Here is a 21,210-nt window from a genome sequence, read left to right on the forward strand (position 1 = left end):
TGGTAGCAGAACACTTTATTCATGCCAGAGATATGCTTGCAGAGCTTATTGCTATGATGTTTAACCGAGCCATGTGTGAGGGTTTTCCTGAGACTTGGAATATGTCCACGATTGTGCCTATCTTCAAGTCAGGGGATCCCATGCTTCCTGGGAATTATCGTACCATCATGATTGGTCACACATTGGCTAAATTATATGCATCTACTCTTGAGCACGAGTTGAGTAGATGGGCAGAGAGAGAGGGCATACGTGCATCAGGGCAGGCAGGGTTCAGGAGAGGTTTCTCCACTCTTGACCATATCTTGACACTCAGAGCTATTATTGAGGAGGGCAGATCATATGGCAGGAGGATTTATTGTTGCTTTGTGGATTTCCGCAAAGCTTTTGACAAAGTACCGAGAGCCAGACTGATGCGCAGACTACAGGAGATGGGAGTGCCCACATAGCTGATTTGGGGAATCATGGCTTTATACAGGACAGTTGTGGGGCAGGTACGTACTACTCAGGGTATATCTGAGATGGTTCACTCCTCTATTGGGGTGAAACAAGGCTGCCCCCTTTCTCCCACCTTATTTGGGATGTATGTGGATGAGGTTTCGGACTATGTAGAGCAGGAGGTTGACAGAGGAGCACAGCTAGCAGGGACATGGATTCCGCTGTTATTGTATGCTGATGATATTATGCTGATCTCAGATTCTCCAGAGGCCAGGATTTGTCAGCTATGCTAGATGGAGCCAGAGACAGAGTTACATAACATATGTCACTGTCCAGTATATTATGAGATACGAGGCCGTTTTCACTGCCTATTTAGAGAGGGTTTCGAACCACTTTCTAGAGTCATGAGATGCCAGGATCAGAGATGCCTCGGATTATACTTGCTGGAGCTGCGTAGACATAGAGAGGGTCTCTTGTTGAGAGGGAGGGGATCAGAGAGGGAGAGACACCTACAGAGGCAAATTACAGACTTCTTTCGACCAGAGATTGAGCAGTCAGGCCAGCAGGCATTGTAGCTAGCCCCTGAGTATAGCCGCACCAGAGGTACACTGAGTGATCGGGCTATAGAGCTGGGGCGGTCCAGGCGCCCCAAGATGAGAGGCCCATCTCGACACCAGCGGAGACTACAACAAAGGATCAGGACCGTACTAGCACGGCATGGGAGACGTCCAGTCAAAGTACTCACCATGGAGGACATTGAGGATATCCGCCATCGACCGATGAGAGACATCTTTGGATAGTGATGTATATGATGCTTACCTTTGCTGCTGGAGTTTTCCTCCCAGATGTTATCCATTAGGAGCTCCTAGTACCTTACTTTTCCTCATAGTTGTTTCAGTTGTAGTTAGTTGTTTAGTTGTTTTTAGCTTTTCTTACACAGACATTGTATCAGATCCACCAATTGACATCCTCAAAGCAGAGGTGATCTCTCTACGGGACCGACCACCACGGGAGGAGGGGGAGATTGTGGAAGTTGACAAAGAGGCCATCAGAGAGGAACTCACCAAGGCAATCACCAAGAGCCTAGAAGGTAAGATGGAGGCAACAAGGGAGGATTGGGTAGAAGTGGTGAAGATGAACATCAAAAAGGAAGTGAAAGAGGATGCCAAAAAAGAAGGGCTCCAAATCGTCAACACCACCATTGAGGAGAAGCGGATGCGACATGCTCGTAGCCTTAATATGAGAGTCACAGGGATTCCCGAGGTAGCCGACTCTACCCCCGAGGGGGATGGGCAGACACTATGCACACGACTTGGATACTCACATGAGGGAACCCCCCCCCCCCTTCCTCAAAGCTTGGAGGGCCGGGAAAGACAACAAGTTTACGCTCATCAAGGTAGGCAGGCTTCAGGAGAGCTTTCTCTACCACTGACCATGTATTCACTTTGAGATGTATGATTGATCAGGCCAAAGTGAGGAAGAGAAAGCTCTATTGCTGCTTTGTGGATTTCCGCAAGGCATTTGACACAGTACCACGAGAGAGGCTCTTTCAGCACCTGCAGTATCTTGGCATACCAGCAGATACAACATGGGGCATCTATGCATTATATGAGCAGGTTTTCGGGTGAGTCAGGAGGTATGTCCGAGACTATCGCTAGCACCATTGGTATGAAGCAAGGATGCGCACTTTCCCCCACGCTATTTGGGTTATACATTGATGAGGTGGCTGACTTCATTACACGGGGAGGCGGAGATGGAGTTGATCTAGCAGGTACCTCAGTACATATTATGCTTTATGCTGATGATATTGTATTAGTGTCTGAGTCTCCAGGAGGTCTACAGCAACATCTACATGCACTCGATGATTTCTGCACACAAAGGGGTCTAACTGTGAACCTTGGGAAAACCAAGGTTATGGTCTTTCATACATCGAGACAGGGCAGGAGTCAGCTGACATTCACTCTCGCAGGACGCCAGGTGGAGGTGGTGACATCATACGTGTACCTAGGGGTTACCTTCTCTGCAGCAGCCACCCACTTCACCATGGGTTCAACAGCCAGAGCTAGATTGACACGGGGATATGCAGCATTGGCTACGCTAGAGAGACAGTGCCACCAAGCACATTTTCAAGAGCCCCGGACGAAGGGGTGGCTATTTGACACATTAGTCACACCGGCACTGATGTATGGACCAGTGGTATGGGCGCCTTGCCTTGCTACCCATTGGTGGACAGAGATAGAGAGACCACAGGCCCTCATGATGGGAACGCATGATACGCAGCAAACTGTCAGTACCTCATGACATTATCCGAGCAGAGCTTGCTGCGCCTCGTATGATGGTAGAGACCATATTCCAGACTATATGCCTGCTAGACAGATTCAGAGAGATGCCACAGGACAGTGTATGACAAGGATGCACCACATATCCGTCTCTCTCATAGTGAGAGGAACAGAGTATTGAGACAGGACCTATGGCAGCTCTATACACGAGAGACATGGATATCGCCTACACAGCCTCTTCCACCGAAGATGTTATACTACAGAGATCACTTCATGAGTATCACTGATGATGGATTTATAGAGAGGCCTAGATATATGGAGGGCTTTTTACCACACGGCTCCCGAGTAGCTGTTGGTTAGCTTAGAGTCTCATCCACCAATCGGAGATCGAGACTGGCAGAGCAGCACGGATTCCCCGAGAGGAGAGGGTATGCAAAAGGAGGTGGAGAGTGAGAAGCATTATGTATGCAAATGCAAAGCATATACAGCCATCAGAGAGAGATATCCCATTTTATTCAGGGAGCCACATTCCCTACGCCAGCTCTTTGAGGCAGCAGACCAGCGCATACTGGGGAGATTCATTCTAGACATACGGCGTCACAGAGAGACATCGTTACAGGATCAGACAGCTCCAGAGGGGGGACGACAGACACAAATTACTACATTTTTTCAGAGATCCACCCCACTCCCAGCCCCTACAGAGCAGGGAATTACTCTCCACAGAGCAAAGACAGTCAGAGCCCGCAGGAGACAGAGGACACCTGGCTTTCGGACACCACGCCTCTACCAGAGAGAGATGACAGAGATCAGAGCTCAGTTTCACAGAGAGGGTGCGAGCGACTGGCTCGCTTCAGAGCAAACCCAGGCATGTTCTTCAGGGAGCTGTGGACACCCCCTTCATTGATGTATACCATTTTATACCCCCAGTATGGTACAGGATGGAGCTAGCTAGGTTTGATATCATGATTGTATACTCCATGCATATAGCTTTGCATTCTCCTAGTAGTAGAGCTCCATCCCCTCCCCCACTCATTGTTCTTATTGCACACCCAGATTCAGCTTTTTAGTGCAATACTTTTTCATTTTGTTGGGATGACAAAGGATACCCCACACAGGTACACTGATTTGTCTTTTTTCAGCGACTATGGGAGCTCCCTCAGCAGAGGTACTCCCGATTGGCATTGACCTCATCCATACAGTTGGCAGAGTATGGAGATAGTCATTGCTAGTACCCTCAGATGAGATCATGGTTTGACCTACATGGTTTGCACATAGAGGCACTACCACCCTTTCAGTACAGTCTAGATTGTCCATTTTTGGATCTCACCTGCTCAGAGCAAAACCGCGTGATCAGCATGGATATCATCAAAGTGAACACAGAGAGGACATGGACTGGCCCCCTTGAGCCCTTAGGCACGAAAATGGCTCATTACAGGAGCCATTTTCTACACCTCTCACCAGATGATTTTATCATCCGCCCAGCGTACATGGATGTACACCTATCACATGGGATACGTTGTGCCATTGGACAGATTCGGACCTCATCACACCAGCTGCAGATTGAGACAAGGCGATATGTGCATCAGATCTTGGATGACCGCATTTGTCAACTATGCTACCAGGAGGTAGAGACAGAAAGAAAGAAGAAAGAAAGTTATATTAACGTCCACGGGAGGCCGAATCCGACCTATGGGACAGATCAGGTACATCCATTTACATTCCACTCTGGGTATCGATGCCGAAGAGGCATAAAACTGAAAAAAAATAACTCAAAATGAACTCTTAAGACTCTTAAGAGTTTAAGTTATAATGGGTTCTATTGCATCTAGTTCGAAATTGAGGTTCAAAATAAAAATAGCTATATTTCATCCATGGATGGATTTGCTCGTGAGGGGGGTGGGGTACGGAATTCTTTAATGATTGCTTGTCCTCCTCTGTATATTGCCCATTTGCCATTCTTTCTTGCTTCTTTAACTTTATTCAGCTCTGCCGATTTGTTCTTGAGTTGTAGCGGGGTGAGTTCATCAGCTATCCATACCTTTGTCCCTTGGAGAGACCTTGTTTGCTTCATCACTGCTATTTTCTCATTGTTGTCCATATAGGAGACTTTTGCCTATGTACCCTTTACTATAATAGAGATAGGGTCTCCTAAGTCCACGAAGGGGACTACTTTGCTCAATTGTGCTGTAAGTACATCTGTATCTAATATGTAGTCTTCTCGAAGCTCTTGAGCTATGTCTGCCCTATCCCAGTCTTGAGGAAGACCACCGACTCTGATTACCTTTTTGTTACTTTCCATTCGTTCCTTTTCTTTGACCGCTGATATGACTTCTTTAACAAAATCTTGTGAGTTAACTGAATTTACCTTTGAAACATGGTTTGTCGTTTCTGTTTGTAGTGTTGTAGGTATGGGTCCTTCTAGTGCCGATGTAGAGTCTATTATGAGATCCAAGGGAGATATCAGTGCCTCTTCCGAGAGGGTTTTGGGCAGTTCCACAGGGTCATGGAGTTTAAGGATCAGAGATGCCTGGGATTGTTTCTACTTGAGCTCAGGAGACACAGTGAGACCCTCTTGGCAGACAGGAGGCCGAGCCATGATGTACCTAGACAAAGAACCCTGACAGATTTCTTCGGCACCGGCACCGGCACCGGCACCGGCACCGGCAACCCAGCCCACACACCTCCTGATACCTCCTCCATTGGGCCATCAGGGCACCGACCACGCTCCCAGGGAGTCACCACTGATCGACCACGCTCCCAGGGAGTCACCACTAATAGAGCAGTTATCTTAGGTCGTGCTCATCGGCCACGCCCACCAGGATCCCGACCACGGCATCCTCACCATCGCCAGATCAGAGCCATTATTGCTCGGCATCGGAGGCACCTACCTCGCTTCTACGACCTCTCCATTCTAGACAGTCCCATGGCGGAGATACTTAATCTAAGGAGAGGGCAACACATCAACCGATCAACATACATGGATCTACCTGATATACATTTTTCAGTATTTTCTACTCAGTATCATCTCGTAGTCTTACAATTATGTTCTTATAAATGTAGGACAATCAGTTTATTGTACTTTTTAGTCTCATTTAGTTGTTCTCTTCGATGAGACACCAACTTCAGATGTACTCTCAGTTTTGGTCTCATAGGCCATTATAGCCTCTTAGAGACGTTAATATATCCTACCACAGCTAGCTTCTTTACCCACTCGATGGTACAGGAAGCTATCCGCTACCTACAGCATGGACGGGCCGCCGGCCATATGGGCCTGCAAGGTGAGCATCTCATAGATGCAGTAGATTCTCTAGCTCCTTTTCTTGCACACCTGTTTAACAGGGCACTAGCAGAGGGTTTGTGTCACCAATTGGCCGACCATTTGGTCCATTCCCACATTTTTGTGTCTCGTTCACTTGAGGCCAGGCCGGTGTCTCATGTGAAGAGGCCAGTATTTTGCTGACATGGACGGGAGCCAGACTGGTGCCACCCGTGTGTTAGCAGGATGGTGTCGTATGGACGGGAGCCAGATCAGTGCCACCCGTGTATGACCTGGACTGTGTTCGATCCATGGGACTGTCACGCCATGGAAGAGCCAGTATTCGTGCCGTGTTTTACCTATGGGACTGTCACACCTAGGGAAACTCGTGCCTGGAACTGTGTCTTACCTATGGGACTGTCACTCCATAGGAAGACCAGGTTTTTATGTAATAAATGTCGTGCCAGTTTTGTGCCGACAAATATTTTGTACATGTTCCATGAACGGGAGATATGTCCATGTTACTTTTGCACATGCACACATATTTTGCATGCTTGAAACTGTTTTCGCATGACATGTATTCGTGTGTTTGCCTGCCTGACGTGTTACTTACTGAGCGGGGACGCCTGCCAGTGAGTCGTGAAGTGTGCCCTGTATTCTGACAAGTTTCAGTGCATGTGAACAGGTGGTAAGTATATCGCACATGTTTGTTTTAATGATTTAAATTCTAACCCTTTGATTTATAAGGTTAGGGGTTCACACTTACTTAAAAGTGGGCACCCCCTTTGGGCACCCACTTTGGGGCCAAGGTGGGGAGCCTCACTTTTAAGTGAGTGTGGGGGTGGGTGTCACCAACCCCCACTAATTCACCACATGCAAGCTAAGGTTATCTCCACATTAATTTTATTAAAAAAAAGTTCCCTCATTCAAGCGCAGGGGCAATCGTTTTTCTTTTGAGCGTGGATTTTCATCAACCGGCGCTGGCTTCCCTTCCGGCTAGCGACTAGCTTGCTGCAGGCGGCTCTTATAATCTGCACCTCTACGCTGCTGTTGAAACCTGCAGAACAGGCTGCGCTTACCATTCCCTCAGGCGGCTGCTTTTGCTTTCAGACGTGGGCCAGCCATCTTTACAGGGCACTGCTACGTATGTGCTGCTACAGGCGTTCCTTTTCTCACAGGTGGCTGTACAGCTGATCGCTTCCCTTCCACACAGGCTGCATTACATCCCCAGGAGGCTGCCTCCATATGGTGCTGCCCTTGTAGGCGCCTGTGTGCTCCATGCTGTGGCCTCTCCTTCCTTACAAGTGGGTACTCCTCCTTTCACAGCAGGCGGCTGTGGACTCTTGCGGTGGTGGTACATCATCTCCATTTGCGTTCTACAAGAGGACTTTGTATCTCCTGGGTGGCTTTAAACACCACAAGTCTTGGTCTTCTATCAACCAACTACAAGTAAGTGATTTTCAGATTTGAGTAAAGCATTTAATGTTTAAATATGGTAAAAGATTCGTCCCGCTCGGCCTACACCCGTTCGGTGCCGGGTTGTCCAAGCTATATGGGCGAACCTCGGTCCAAAGGTGCTGAGATCGGGAGAGCCAGGCGTTAGTACGAGAGCGCCTGTCTGTGCGTGGTCTCGGAACACCAGTGTGGCGCTCTCCGCGGAGTCCAGTGAAAGCACAGGACCGTAGCGATTGGACCACACTAGTGGTCAATCTGCTTCGAGCTTCTACATCGAAATTCGAGCTATTTGTTTAGTACTGTTTTCATATGTGCATGGACATGATCTGGTTCTCAGAACCCATGGAGCATTGTATTCTTTAAATACTCCCAATAAATATATCATATATTGAGGGGGGGGTCGGCCCGTTCCGGCCCCAGTGCTGGTGTCCATCTTTCCATTTCTGTTCATTTATTTTTCAAGTTGTTTTAAGTTGTCCATTTCATATTTGTGGTTTTAAAGTTGTGCTATTAAACGTGTAGGTGTCCAATTGAGTCTTTCCCACTTGACGGGATCGGTTTCAGTTTGCCTGCGGAGTGGACGATGCACACCATTGTGCCGATTCACAAAACAGGGGATATGCTCGATCCGAGCAACTACAGGACGGTTATGGTTGGCCACGTGCTGGCCAAACTCTATGGTGCAGTGCTGGAGCAAGAGCTTAGCTTATATGCGGAGCGAGCAGGTTTACGCTCATCAGGGCAGGCAGGCTTCAAGAGAGCTTTCTCTACCACTGACCATGTATTCACTTTGAGATGTATGATTGATAAGGCCAGAGTGAGGAAGAGAAAGCTCTATTGCTGCTTTGTGGATTTCCGCAAGGCATTTGACACAGTACCACGAGAGAGGCTCTTTCAGCGCCTGCAGTCTCTTGGCATACCAGCAGATATGACATGGAGCATCTATGCATTATATGAGCAGGTTTTTGGCCGAGTCAGATGTCCAGGAGGTATGTCCGAGACTATTGCTAGCACCATTGGTGTGAAGCAAGGATGCCCACTTTCCCCCACGCTATTTGGGTTATACATTGATGAGGTGGCTGACTTCATTACACGGGGAGGCGGAGATGGAGTTGATTTAGCAGGTACCTCAGTACATATTATGCTCTATGCAGATGATATTGTATTAGTGTCTGAGTCTCCAGGTGGTCTACAGCAGCATCTACATGCACTCGATGGTTTCTGCACACAGAGGGATCTTACTGTGAACCTTGGGAAAACCAAGGTTATGGTCTTTCATACATCGAGACAGGCTAGGAGTCAGCTGACATTCACTCTCGCAGGATGCCACGTGGAGGTGGTGACATCATACGTGTACCTAGGGGTTACCTTCTCTGCAGAGCAGCCACACGCTTCACCATGGGTTCAGCAGCCAGAGCTAGATTGACACGGGGATATGCAGCATTGGCTATGCTAGAGAGACAGTGCCACCAGGCGCATTTTTAGGAGCCCCGGACGAAGGGGTGGCTATTTGACACATTAGTCACACCGGCATTGATGTATGGAGCAGCGGTATGGGCGCCAGGCCTTGCTACCCATTGGTGGACACAGATAGAGAGACCACAGGCCCTCATGATGGCACGCATGATACGCAGCAAACTGTCAGTACCTCATGACATTATCCGAGCAGAGTTTGCTGCGCCTCCTATGATGGTAGAGGCCATATTTCAGACTATATGCCTGCTAGACAGATTCAGAGAGATGCCACAGGACAGATTGTCATACAGAGCTTTTGAGGCATCTTGACAGCTGGTTGAGGCAGGAGACAGAGGATCATGGCATGCACAGGTCACACATTGGTTCTCACAGCGTGGCCTAGACATAGATCATCTACCACCATTCCAGTATGACAGGGATGCACCACATATCCGTCTCTCTCATAGTGAGAGGAACAGAGTATTGAGACAGGATCTATGGCAGCTCTATACACGAGAGACATGGATATCGCCTACACAGCCTCTTCCACCGAAGATGCTATACTATAGAGATCACTTCATGAGTATCACTGATGATGGATTTATAGAGAGGCCTAGATACATGGAGGGCTTTTTACCACACGGCTCCCGAGTGGCTATTGGTCAGCTCAGAGTTTCATCACACCGATTGGAGATTGAGACTGGCAGAGCAGCACGGATCCCCCGAGAGGAGAGGGTATGCCGATTGTACAGAGAGGAGGTGGAGAGTGAGGAGCATTATGTATGCAGATGCAGAGCATATACAGCCATCAGAGAGAGATATCCCATTTTATTCAGAGAGCCACATTCCCTACGCCAGATCTTTGAGACAGCAGACCAGCGCATACTGGGTAGATACATTCTAGACATACAGCGCCAGAGAGAGACATTATTACAGGCTCAGACAGCTCCAGAGGGGGGGGGCGACAGACACAAATTACTACATTTTTTCAGAGATCCATCCCCCTCCCAGCCCCTACACGGCAGGGAATTACTCTCCAGAGAGCAGAGACACTTAGAGCCCGCAGGAGACATAGGACACCTGGCTTTCGAACACCACGCCTATACCAGAGAGAGATGACAGAGATCAGAGCTCAGTTTCACAGAGAGGGTGCCGAGCGATTGACTCACTTCAGAGCACACCCAGGCATGTTCTTCAGGGAGCTGTGGACACCCCCTTCACTGATGTATACCATTTTATACCCCCAGTATGGTACAGGATGGAGCTAGCTAGGTTGCATATCATGATTGTATACTCCATGCATATAGCTTTGCATTCTCCTAGTAGTAGAGCTCCATCCCCTGCACACCCAGATTCAGCTTTTTTTGTTTAGTACTTTTTCATTTTGTCGGGATGAGAGAGGATACCCCATACAAGTACTCCGATTTGTCTCATAGGCCGAGTTCGGTCTTTTGGAAAACGTTAATAAAATCTTTCTTTCTTTCTTTCTTTCTTTCTCTCTTGTGAAGCCTGTAAATTTAGCCAACATCCAAAAACCAAGAGCTGAAAGTATGCAGGATCTGTGATATGCATGAGGTTGAGACTCAGAGAGACTAACAACTTTTAAGGCCAACGAGCCTGCATTTTACAAAATTAGAAGCCGTCTCTGAAAATGCTCCCAGCAGTTCAAGTTCACTTACAGAGGATTTACGAGACCAACCCACCTGATCTCATAGGTCACTCTAGCCTTAAAGCACAAACCCGCGTAGAGCATCATACATGAGACTCTCGAGGAGGAGAAACGGAGGAAGGATAGGGCCCTCCATGTTTTAGTACGGGGGCTTCCCCAAAGGAGGATGCCATGACACTTTGCCAGATGCTAGGAGTGGACGGGATCGCCCCCCCCTTTGCAGACACATGGAGGGCAGGAAAGGATATGACACGAGAGCGACCCCTCATCATTAGATTCCCTGATGCCACCAGCAGACATGCCTTCTTAGACAGGCGGGCTGCCCTCAAGGGCACACAGGTGTACATGGGAGATGATCTCACTCCAGCACAGGTGGCACACTAGTGTGAGGCGATGGTGACTGTTAATGAGGCCCGCCGAGCAGGCAAGTGGGCTATCTACAGAGATGGTAGAGTCATTATCACTGAGCGCCGTCCCAAATAGGGACGCACGGTCTATGAGACCAAACACCTAGGGTTGGCAGTATGGAACTGCAATGGCATGTTGTGGTGGAATCCAGGAGGCTTGAGTTAGATTCTCACAGGCAGGGATGTCATTTTTTTTACAGAGACTCATCAAAGCCCTGAGAGGGGCTTACCATACATAGCCGGGTATGAGTGGGAGTCAGCTTTTCGAGGTGAGACCCACACATCAGGAGGAGTATGTGGCTCTGGGGGGGGGGGTAGGTGTCCTTTTTAGATCCCATCTCCGAAAGATTCTCAGCATCGTCCGGAAGGAGGAGGATGCACGATATCTTTGGGAGTCATCCACATTGCTGCCTGTTATTTTGCACCATGCCACTCCCCTTACGCTGCACAGCATGGCCAATCACCGTACTTACCATTATATGAGGATATCATGGAGTTCTCACAGTTGGGGGAAGTCCTCCTACTTGGGGATTTCAACGCCAAGACGGGAAGTCAGCAGGTCCCACTACTCGATCTAGACGACCCTATCAAACTACATGAGCTGGACATCACTGACACACGGCTGCAGCGATCATCACAGGACCGTGAGGAGGTCACAGTGTCCGAGAGATATTTCTTAAAGCTGGGAGCTGCAAATGGTCTCGTTATCTATAACGGGATGTCCCGATGGCCCTCCTTTGGCGCCCTCACCTCCTTCCCTCGCTCAGGAGGTACTAGCACTGTGGACTACCATATGGGATCTCCGGTTTTGGCACACCTTATCCCCGACTTCTCCATTCCGCTCTCAGCGAGCGGAGGAGATTCGAGCTAGGCGACGACCCAGACTAGCCGGCTACCAGACACCACGGCTATACCACAGAGAGATCGCGGCCATCCGGTCTCGACACCAGCAGGAGGTCCACGAGCAGCTGGCACATTTTCGCTCTGATCTAGGACGCATGTTCCAGACATTTACGGCATCCTCAGATCGGATGTATGACATATTCTACCCAGACTATGGAACTGGATGGAGTTAGGAGTAGATAACATATCATACTTGTATCACCCCTTCAGCATATAGAGATGCATTAGTAGCCCAAGTACTCCATCCACACCCTCTCGTTTGTACACCACCATTGAGTCCCCTATGGTCGTGTTGTCATACTTGTACATTTTATTCTCACTCCACATTTTCCTCTTGATGACTGGAGGAACATCATTGTACTACTTGTTTGTCTCATAGGCCAATTTTGGCCTTTTGCAGACGTTAATATCTCGAGACTCAAAGGGAAGAAAACCAAATCATTCACACCACCATTGAGGAGGAGAAGATGAGGCATGCCCGCCGCCTCAACATTCGAGTCACAGGTATAGCCGAGACACCCGACTCCACTCCCGAGAAAGATGGACAGCTTCTATGCATGAAGCTCGGTTACAAGGAAGAGCACCCTCTCCCCTTCACCAAAGCATGGAGAGCCGGGAAAGACTCAACACGCAAGCGAGCCCTCATCCTACAGTTTGGAGAGACGGAGAGGGTCACCTTCATGAGGAAGAGGGTCATACTACGGGGTTTAGAGGGAGCTCCTATTTTCTTGGATGATGATCTCACGAGGATGCAGCTTGAGCATAGGAGAACTTGCATGCCACGAGTCTTACACGCGAGGAGAGAAGGCAAGAAGGCCTTCTATCGAGATGGTCGGGTCATCATTGATGGCCGGCCCATGGATTAGCGGTTTGGGGCCTATGGGACACAGACCAGGCCACTGACAGAGATACACATAGCAGTATGGAACTGTAATGGTTCACTATGGGTGCAGCCTGGACGACTGGAGCATGTTATGGTGGGGAGAGACATCATACTTCTGACAGAGACACATCAGAGCCCAGAGAGAGGGCTACCTCGAGTAGAGGGATTCCAGTGGGAGTCAGCATACAGGAGGACCACACGCCAGGGTACCTCGAGAGGGTCGGGGGGAGTAGCAGTCCTATTCAGACGAGAGCTACAGGGGAGACTGAGAGTGGTAGCACAGGATCCAGAGGCCAGATACATGTGGATCAGCTTACAGCTCTCACAGGACAGGGTTATATACATAGCTCTATGTTACTTTTCTCCATTAGGATCATCCTATGTCATTACAGAGGACATGCCACAGGAGGAGGAGATAGGAGCCTCGCCATACACTTGTCTGTCAGAGGAGATTATGCATTATTCTACACTAGGGGAAGTATTTCTTACGGGCGACTTCAATGCCCACACACAGAGCAGACAGTGTGAGGTGTATGACTATGATGACATGGAGATCCTCCACCCTGTGGATCCAGAGGAGATAGGGGCTAGTCGGGCATCAGAGGACACTGGACCAGACAGAGGACATTATGGGGACCACTTACTAGAGTTGGGAGCCAGGCATCGTCTCGTTATTTATAACGGGATGCTACAGTGGCCGGGATCAGGAGGGCTGACATGCTTCCCACATGGGGGTCATACACGGACCGGAGGCACGGTGGTAGACTACATTATGGGGTCTTTGGAGGCATCACAGCTTGTCACCTCATTCTCCATTCCACCTCGTCCTATTGGGGCAGATCATACATACTTGGCATTTTCACTAGCCGGATCACCAGTATCACCAGCCCCCCACATACCGACGCCACACACTACCATCTACTTCACACATGACATGGCAGACATATACACTGGCAGAGTAGAGGATGGGCTCCTACTCATGGATCCCCTGGCATCTATGGATACCATTACAGCCCAGCTCGCATCACTCCTACACACGGCTGCATTACAGAGCTTCCCACATCGTGTACACTCAGGAGAGCCTGCGAGACCTGGGACTATGCCCCAGAACAGATGGTATGATGACGAGTGCAGAGCCCTATACTCACGACTCCGCATACAGAGAGCCTTGGGAGCCATCACAGAGCAGGAGTCGAGGAGAGAGATGAGGAGACTTACTCGCCGCAAAAGGCGGGCCTTCGCAGAGATACAGGAGCTAGAGATCTTTCATTTCTTCATGAGTAGAGATAGCCCTGTCTCATGGCGGCACTTCAGAGAGCCCCGGACCCCGACACCTATTGCAGACCCACAGACATGGCACACATATGCAGAGGGTCTATACCATGCCCCACAGCAGCCACCTATACCTCAGCCACAGGAGCCTCGACCTACCACAGCTAGCTTCTTTACCCACTCGATGGTACAAGAAGCTATCCGCCGCCTACAGCATGGACGGGCTGCCGACCATATGGGCCTGCAGGGTGAGCATCTCATATATGCAGTAGATTCTTTAGCTCCTTTTCTTGCACACCTGTTTAACAGGGCACTAGCAGAGGGTTTGCCTGCGGAGTGGACGATGCACACCATCGTGCCGATTCACAAAACAGGGGATATGCTCGATCCGAGCAACTACAGGACGGTTATGGTTGGCCATGTGCTGGCCAAACTCTATGGCGCAGTGCTGGAGCAGGAGCTTAGCTTATATGCTGAGCGAGCAGGTTTACGCTCATCAGGGCAGGCAGGCTTCAGGAGAGCCTTCTCTACCACTGACCATGTATTCACTTTGAGATGTATGATTGATCAGGCCAGAGTGAGGAAGAGAAAGCTCTATTGCTGCTTTGTGGATTTCCGCAAGGCATTTGACACAGTACCACGAGAGAGGCTCTTTCAGCGCCTGCAGTCTCTTGGCATACCAGCAGATATGACATGGGGCATCTATGCATTATATGAGCAGGTTTTTGGGCGAGTCAGATGTCCAGGAGGTATGTCCGAGACTATTGCTAGCACCATTGGTGTGAAGCAAGGATGCCCACTTTCCCCCACGCTATTTGGGTTATACATTGATGAGGTGGCTGACTTCATTACACGGGGAGGCGGAGATGGAGTTGATTTAGCAGGTACCTCAGTACATATTATGCTCTATGCTGATGATATTGTATTAGTGTCTGAGTCCCCCGGTGGTCTACAGCAGCATCTACATGCACTCCATGATTTCTGCACACAGAGGGGTCTTACTGTGAACCTTGGGAAAACCAAGGTTATGGTCTTTCATACATCGAGACAGGGCAGGAGTCAGCTGACATTCACTCTCGCAGGATGCCAGGTGGAGGTGGTGACATCATACGTGTACCTAGGGGTTACCTTCTCTGCAGCAGCCACACGCTTTACCATGGGTTCAGCAGCCAGAGCTAGATTGACACGGGGATATGCAGCATTGGCTATGCTAGAGAGACAGTGCCACCAGGCGCATTTTCAGGAGCCCCGGACGAAGGGGTGGCTATTTGACACATTAGTCACACCGGCATTGATGTATGGAGCAGCAGTATGGGCGCCAGGCCTTGCTACACATTGGTGGACACAGATAGAGAGACCACAGGCCCTCATGATGGCACGCATGATACGCAGCAAACCGTCAGTACCTCATGACATTATCCGAGCAGAGTTTGCTGCGCCTCCTATGATGGTAGAGGCCATATTTCAGACTATATGCCTGCTAGACAGATTCAGAGAGATGCCACAGGACAGATTATCATACAGAGCTTTTCAGGCATCTAGACAGTTGGCTGAGGCAGGAGACAGAGGATCATGGTATGCACAGGTCACACATTGGTTCTCACAGCATGGCCTAGACATGGATCATCTACCACCATTCCAGTATGACAGGGATGCACCACATATCCGTCTCTCTCATAGTGAGAGGAACAGAGTATTGAGACAGGATCTATGGCAGCTCTATACACGAGAGACATGGATATCGCCTACACAGCCTCTTCCACCGAAGATGCTATACTACAGAGATCACTTCATGAGTATCACTGATGATGGATTTATAGAGAGGCCTAGATACATGGAGGGCTTTTTACCACACGGCTCCCGAGTGGCTATTGGTCAGCTCAGAGTTTCATCACACCGATTGGAGATTGAGACTGGCAGAGCAGCACGGATCCCCCGAGAGGAGAGGGTATGCAGATTGTGCAGAGAGGAGGTGGAGAGTGAGGAGCATTATATATGCAGATCAGAGCATATACAGCCATCAGAGAGAGATATCCCATTTTATTCAGAGAGCCACATTCCCTACGCCAGATCTTTGAGGCAACAGACCAGCGCATACTGGGGAGATACATTCTAGACATACAGCGCCACAGAGAGACATTATTACAGGCTCAGACAGCCCGAGAGGGGGGGCGACAGACACAGATTACTACATTTTTTCAGAGATCCATACCCCTCCCAGCCCCTACACGGCAGGGAATTACTCTCCAGAGAGCAGAGACACTTAGAGCCCGCAGGAGACAGAGGACACCTGGCTTTCGGACACCACGCCTATACCAGAGAGAGATGACAGAGATCAGAGCTCAGTTTCATAGAGAGGGTGAGGAGCGACTGGCTCGCTTCAGAGCACACCCAGGCATGTTCTTCAGAGAGCTGTGGACACCCCCTTCACTGATGTATACCATTTTATACCCCCAGTATGGTACAGGATGGAGCTAGCTAGGTTGCATATCATGATTGTATACTCCATGCATATAGCTTTGCATTCTCCTAGTAATAGAGCTCCATCCCCTACACACCCAGATTCAGCTTTTTTATTCAGTACTTTTTCATTTTGTTGGGATGACAGAGGATACCCCATACATGTACTCCGATTTGTCTCATAGGCCGAGTTCGGTCTTTTGGAAGACGTTAATAAAATCTTTCTTTCTTTCTTTCTTTCTCTCTCTCTCTCTCTCTCTCTCTCTCTCTCTCTCTCTCTCTCTCCATGATTGTATACTCCATGCATATAGCTTTGCATTCTCCTAGTAATAGAGCTCCATCCCCTGCACACCCAGATTCAGCTTTTTTATTCAGTACTTTTTCATTTTGTTGGGATGACAGAGGATACCCCATACATGTACTCCGATTTGTCTCATAGGCCGAGTTCGGTCTTTTGGAAGACGTTAATAAAATCTTTCTTTCTTTCTTTCTCTCTCTCTCTCTCTCCCGCCAGCCCCTCGCCTGCGTTTTCTCTCTCCCCCCTCTGCGCCCCCTCCCGCCAGCTCCTCGCCCCCCTCTGCGCCAGCCCCGCCAACCCCTCGCCCCCCCTCTGTCCCCCCTCCCCCCAGCAACCCCTTCTGCGCCACCCCTCCCTCCCGCCCTAAGAAAGGTAAGAACAAGGAGGCCGAAAGCACATCTACCTCGAAGATTATCAACCTAACCATTGAGGAGGAACAAAGAAGAAAGACAAGGGAACTTCATGTGTGGATCACAGGGCTTAAGGACGGTGACAATGTAGAGGAGGAAGCCAAAGATTTATACACACGCATGGGCCTTTCGAGGCCTACACACACGAGGGCTTGGAGAGTGGGCAAGAAAGACAAGAATGGAGGAGAGAGCTCTCATTTTACGCTTTCCCACCTTGGAGGCCAAGCGCTCCGCCCTTAAGAAAACGGGCATCTTTTTAGGAGATGACCTCACCTTGGCACAGCTAGCACATATGAGGGAGTGCATGCCGGAGATTAGGGCAGCCAGAGAAAAAGGGAAGCTAGCGTGCGAGACCTACGGGACCAGTCTAAGACTTGCAGTATGGAACTCCAACGGAGCATTGAGACTAGATGTGAGGGCCTTTAAGGACAGCTTCAGAGATAGTGACATCATCTTCTACTCGGAGACACATCAGGCCCCAGGCAGCACGTTACCGAGAGTGGCGGGATACAGATGGGAGACGACTTGTAGACAGGAGGCCCGTTCGAAGCATGGTGGTCGCGGATCTGGAGGAGTTGCAATTATTTTTAGAGAGGAGCTTCAGCCACTCATCCATGTTATGCGCCGTGATGAGAGCACGAGGTACATGTGGGTCAGAGTGAGGGCAGATGTGGGTAGACCCCTATACATTGCTATATGTTACTTTCCACCCAGCACATCTCATTATGCAGCGCCCAAGGGGCAATCTCCATATATGATTCTAGATGAGGACATATGGGAGTTCTCCAGGGAGGGAGATGTTATCATACTTGGGGACTTTAATGCTCGAACGGCTCAGTACCAGACCTCCTTCTTTGACACTTCGGAGGAGATGTTGAGAGAGATAGATGTGGAGGAGATGTGTTTGACCCGGGGATCACAGGATGAGGTGGAGTGTAGTGAGTATGGGATATACCTCTTGGAGATGGGGACTGCACATGGGCTGGCCATTTTAAATGGCCTAGAGAGGTATCCACTTGCCAGTGGCTTTACTTTTTTTCCACACAGACATGGTTCCAGCACAGTGGATTATGTTCTAGCCTCGCCAACCTTCATCCCGAGTATCCAAGATTTTGCGATAGGCCCCAAGCCCATCGGAGTTACGGTGGATCATGCACTTCTCTCCTTTACAGTGGATTTCCACTACAGCACCCGCCAGGTTGGGCAGTCCTCCTATCACCCGAGATATACCTTCTGTAGAGAGACTGATGGAGTATACACCGCAGAGATCTATAGCTTGTTGAGTGCAGAGGATCCACAGAGGTCATTAGCAGAGCTCACACAGATCCTGACAGAGGCTTTACATACAGCTGCAGCGACAGCCTTGCCACACAGCCCACAGTACGACCACATCCTGGGAGCATGCCCCAGAATAGTTGGTATGATGATGACTGTAGGGAGCTCAAAGCCCGGCTACAGAGAGAGGTGGCCACAGGTGTGTTACTACATATAGACATTAACGTATCATCTTCCGATCCCTCATTCGGCGGAAGAAGAGAGCATTCTTAGCTCGGCTGGAGAGAGACATCTATCAGTTGTTTTTGAGTCAGGATTCTGGGGAGGCCTAGAGATTGCTTAGAGAGCACCCCCCGCCTCCGGCCATTACCTCTCCAGATACATGGGGCGAGTATGCAGCCTCCCTCTACACAGTACCAGAGCAGCCACCACTACCGAACCCTCCAGAGCCTTGTCCACCCACTTCTACCTTTTTCACAGCAGAGATGGTGAGGAGGGCCATCAACAACAGATTGCATACAGGGAGGGCACAGGATCATGAGGGCATTGTAGCCGAGCATTTCATACATGCTAGAGATATGATTGTAGACTTGCTAGCTCTCATGTTTAATAGAGCCATGTGTGAGGGGTTTCCTAGGACTTGGAGTACTTCCACGATTGTGCTGGTACTCAAGTCTCGAGATCCGAGCCTGCCGACTAACTACCACACCATTATGATTGGTCACTCGCTGGCCAAGCTATATGCCTCTATTCTTGAGCAGGAGTTGAGCAGATGGGCAAAGAGACAAGGGGTCCGAGCTCAAGGACAGGCCGATTTCAGGAGGAGATTCTCTACTTTGGATCATATCTTTACCCTCAGGGCTATCATTGAGGAGGGCAAAGCACATGGGAGGAGGATCTACTGTGGCTTTGTGGATTTCCGCAAGGCCTTTGACACAGTGCCCAGAGCTAGACTGATGCGCAGGCTGCAAGACTTGGGGGTTCCATGTGAGTTCATTTGGGGTATTATGGCACTTTATGAGACAGTAGTTGGGCAGGTGCGGACTTCAGAGGGTCTCTCCCAGCCAGTACACTCCACTATAGGGGTGAAACAGGGCTGCCTGCTCTCTCCGACTCTATTTGGACTATACATTGATGAGATCTTTGATTATATTGGGACACGAGGGGACAGAGGAGCCCAGTTGGCTGGCACTTGGATACCTCTGCTCTTATATGTTGATGATATTGTGCTTATAGCAGACTCACCAAAGGGTATGCAGAGGCACTTGGATACTTTACATGCTTATGCACAGGACAGTGGGCTCTCAGTTAACCTTGGTAAGACCAAGGTAATGATGTTTAACACTACAGCTCAGTGGGTTTGGAGATCAGCGCCTATTTTCACATATGGGCAGGAGACAGTGGAGTATGTTGACTCATACACATATCTTGGAGTGGTGTTCACTGGGCCCACATTTTCCATGAGGGAGGCAGCAGAGGCCAGATTGACTAGAGGATATGCAGCACTAGGAGGTCTAGAGAGGATGTGCTCACAGGTACAGTTTCAGGAGCCACGCACTAAGCTGTGGCTTTTTGACACGGTGGTCACATCGGCTATGCTATATGGAGTACAGATCTAGGGGCCTAGCCTAGATCGTCACAATCGATCAGGATGCACATACGATGGATGGAGATCGATGGAGATACCACTTGTGTCCATGATCTCCAGGATGATTCGGGCTAAGGCCTCGGTACCCCATGAGATTATTAGAGCCGAGATGGGAGCACCACCGATCGTGGTCGAGGCTCTTGCCAGATCAGTGTCCTTCATTCATAGCACCTGGGAGCTTCCCCGACACCGGTATGCACGACTTGCTTAGAGTCCTCTCATCAGCTAGCCATGGAGGGAGACACTTCATGTTGGTATGCGCAGATAGCATCCTGGTTTGAGCTCCACGGGTTCAATTTAGACAGACTTCCACCCTTCCAGTACTCTCAGGAGGCACCCTCTCTCACCTTGACACATTCTAAGATTAGTAGAGTCATCAGACAGGACCTCATTCAGTTGGACACTAGGAGGACATGGCTAGAGCCCTCACAGGAGTTGGGGACGAAGATGGCTTTCTATAGAGACCATCTTCTCCGCACCACTGAGGATGGCTTTATACTTAGACCGAGCTACATGGATACCCATCTGTCTCATGGATTGAGGTGCGCCATTGGGCAGATCCGCACCTCTTCACATCAGTTAGAGATAGAGACAGGCAGATTTAGAGGCATACCTCCAGGGGACAGGATTTGTCAGATTTGTTGGATAGAGCCAGAGACGGAGGAGCACTACCTCTGTCGCGCTGCACAACATATTATGAGATTTGAGGGCACTACCATTGCCTTTTCAGTGAGAGATTTGGACCATTGGCTAGAGTCATGGACTATTGTGATCAGCGATGCTTGGGTTTTTATCTCCTGGAGATCCGCAGGCTCAAAGAGTCCATTATCAGGAGCAGACGCCCGACTGGCAGGGAGTCCACACAGAGACAAATTACTGACTTCTTTAGAGGGACTACCCGGGAGGACACACAGCCGACAGCCCAGCAGTGGGCACCCCGTGGTACTCTAGTTGAGAAAGCTATCCAGTTGGGCAGATCTAGACGCTCGAGGGTTCGCAGATCCTCACATCGGACGGTGCCTACACCGGAGGATTCAGAGCATCATTGCGAGGCATCGGGCTCGTCCGACCAGGCATCTCACTATGGCAGATATCCAGGCCATCC

General features: G+C 49.6%; 1 protein-coding gene across 4 annotated transcripts in view; it reads right to left on the reverse strand.

Moving 5' to 3' along the window:
- The window catches only part of LOC147638710 (uncharacterized), a 157,914-nt gene that overhangs the window by 89,170 nt on the left and 47,534 nt on the right, over positions 1–21,210 (reverse strand). The gene's annotated exons all lie outside the window — the stretch shown is intronic.

The sequence above is a fragment of the Cibotium barometz genome, chromosome 5 (assembly GCF_041138505.1).
Source record: "Cibotium barometz isolate CiBa-2024 chromosome 5, ASM4113850v1, whole genome shotgun sequence".
Lineage (NCBI taxonomy): Eukaryota > Viridiplantae > Streptophyta > Polypodiopsida > Cyatheales > Cibotiaceae > Cibotium > Cibotium barometz.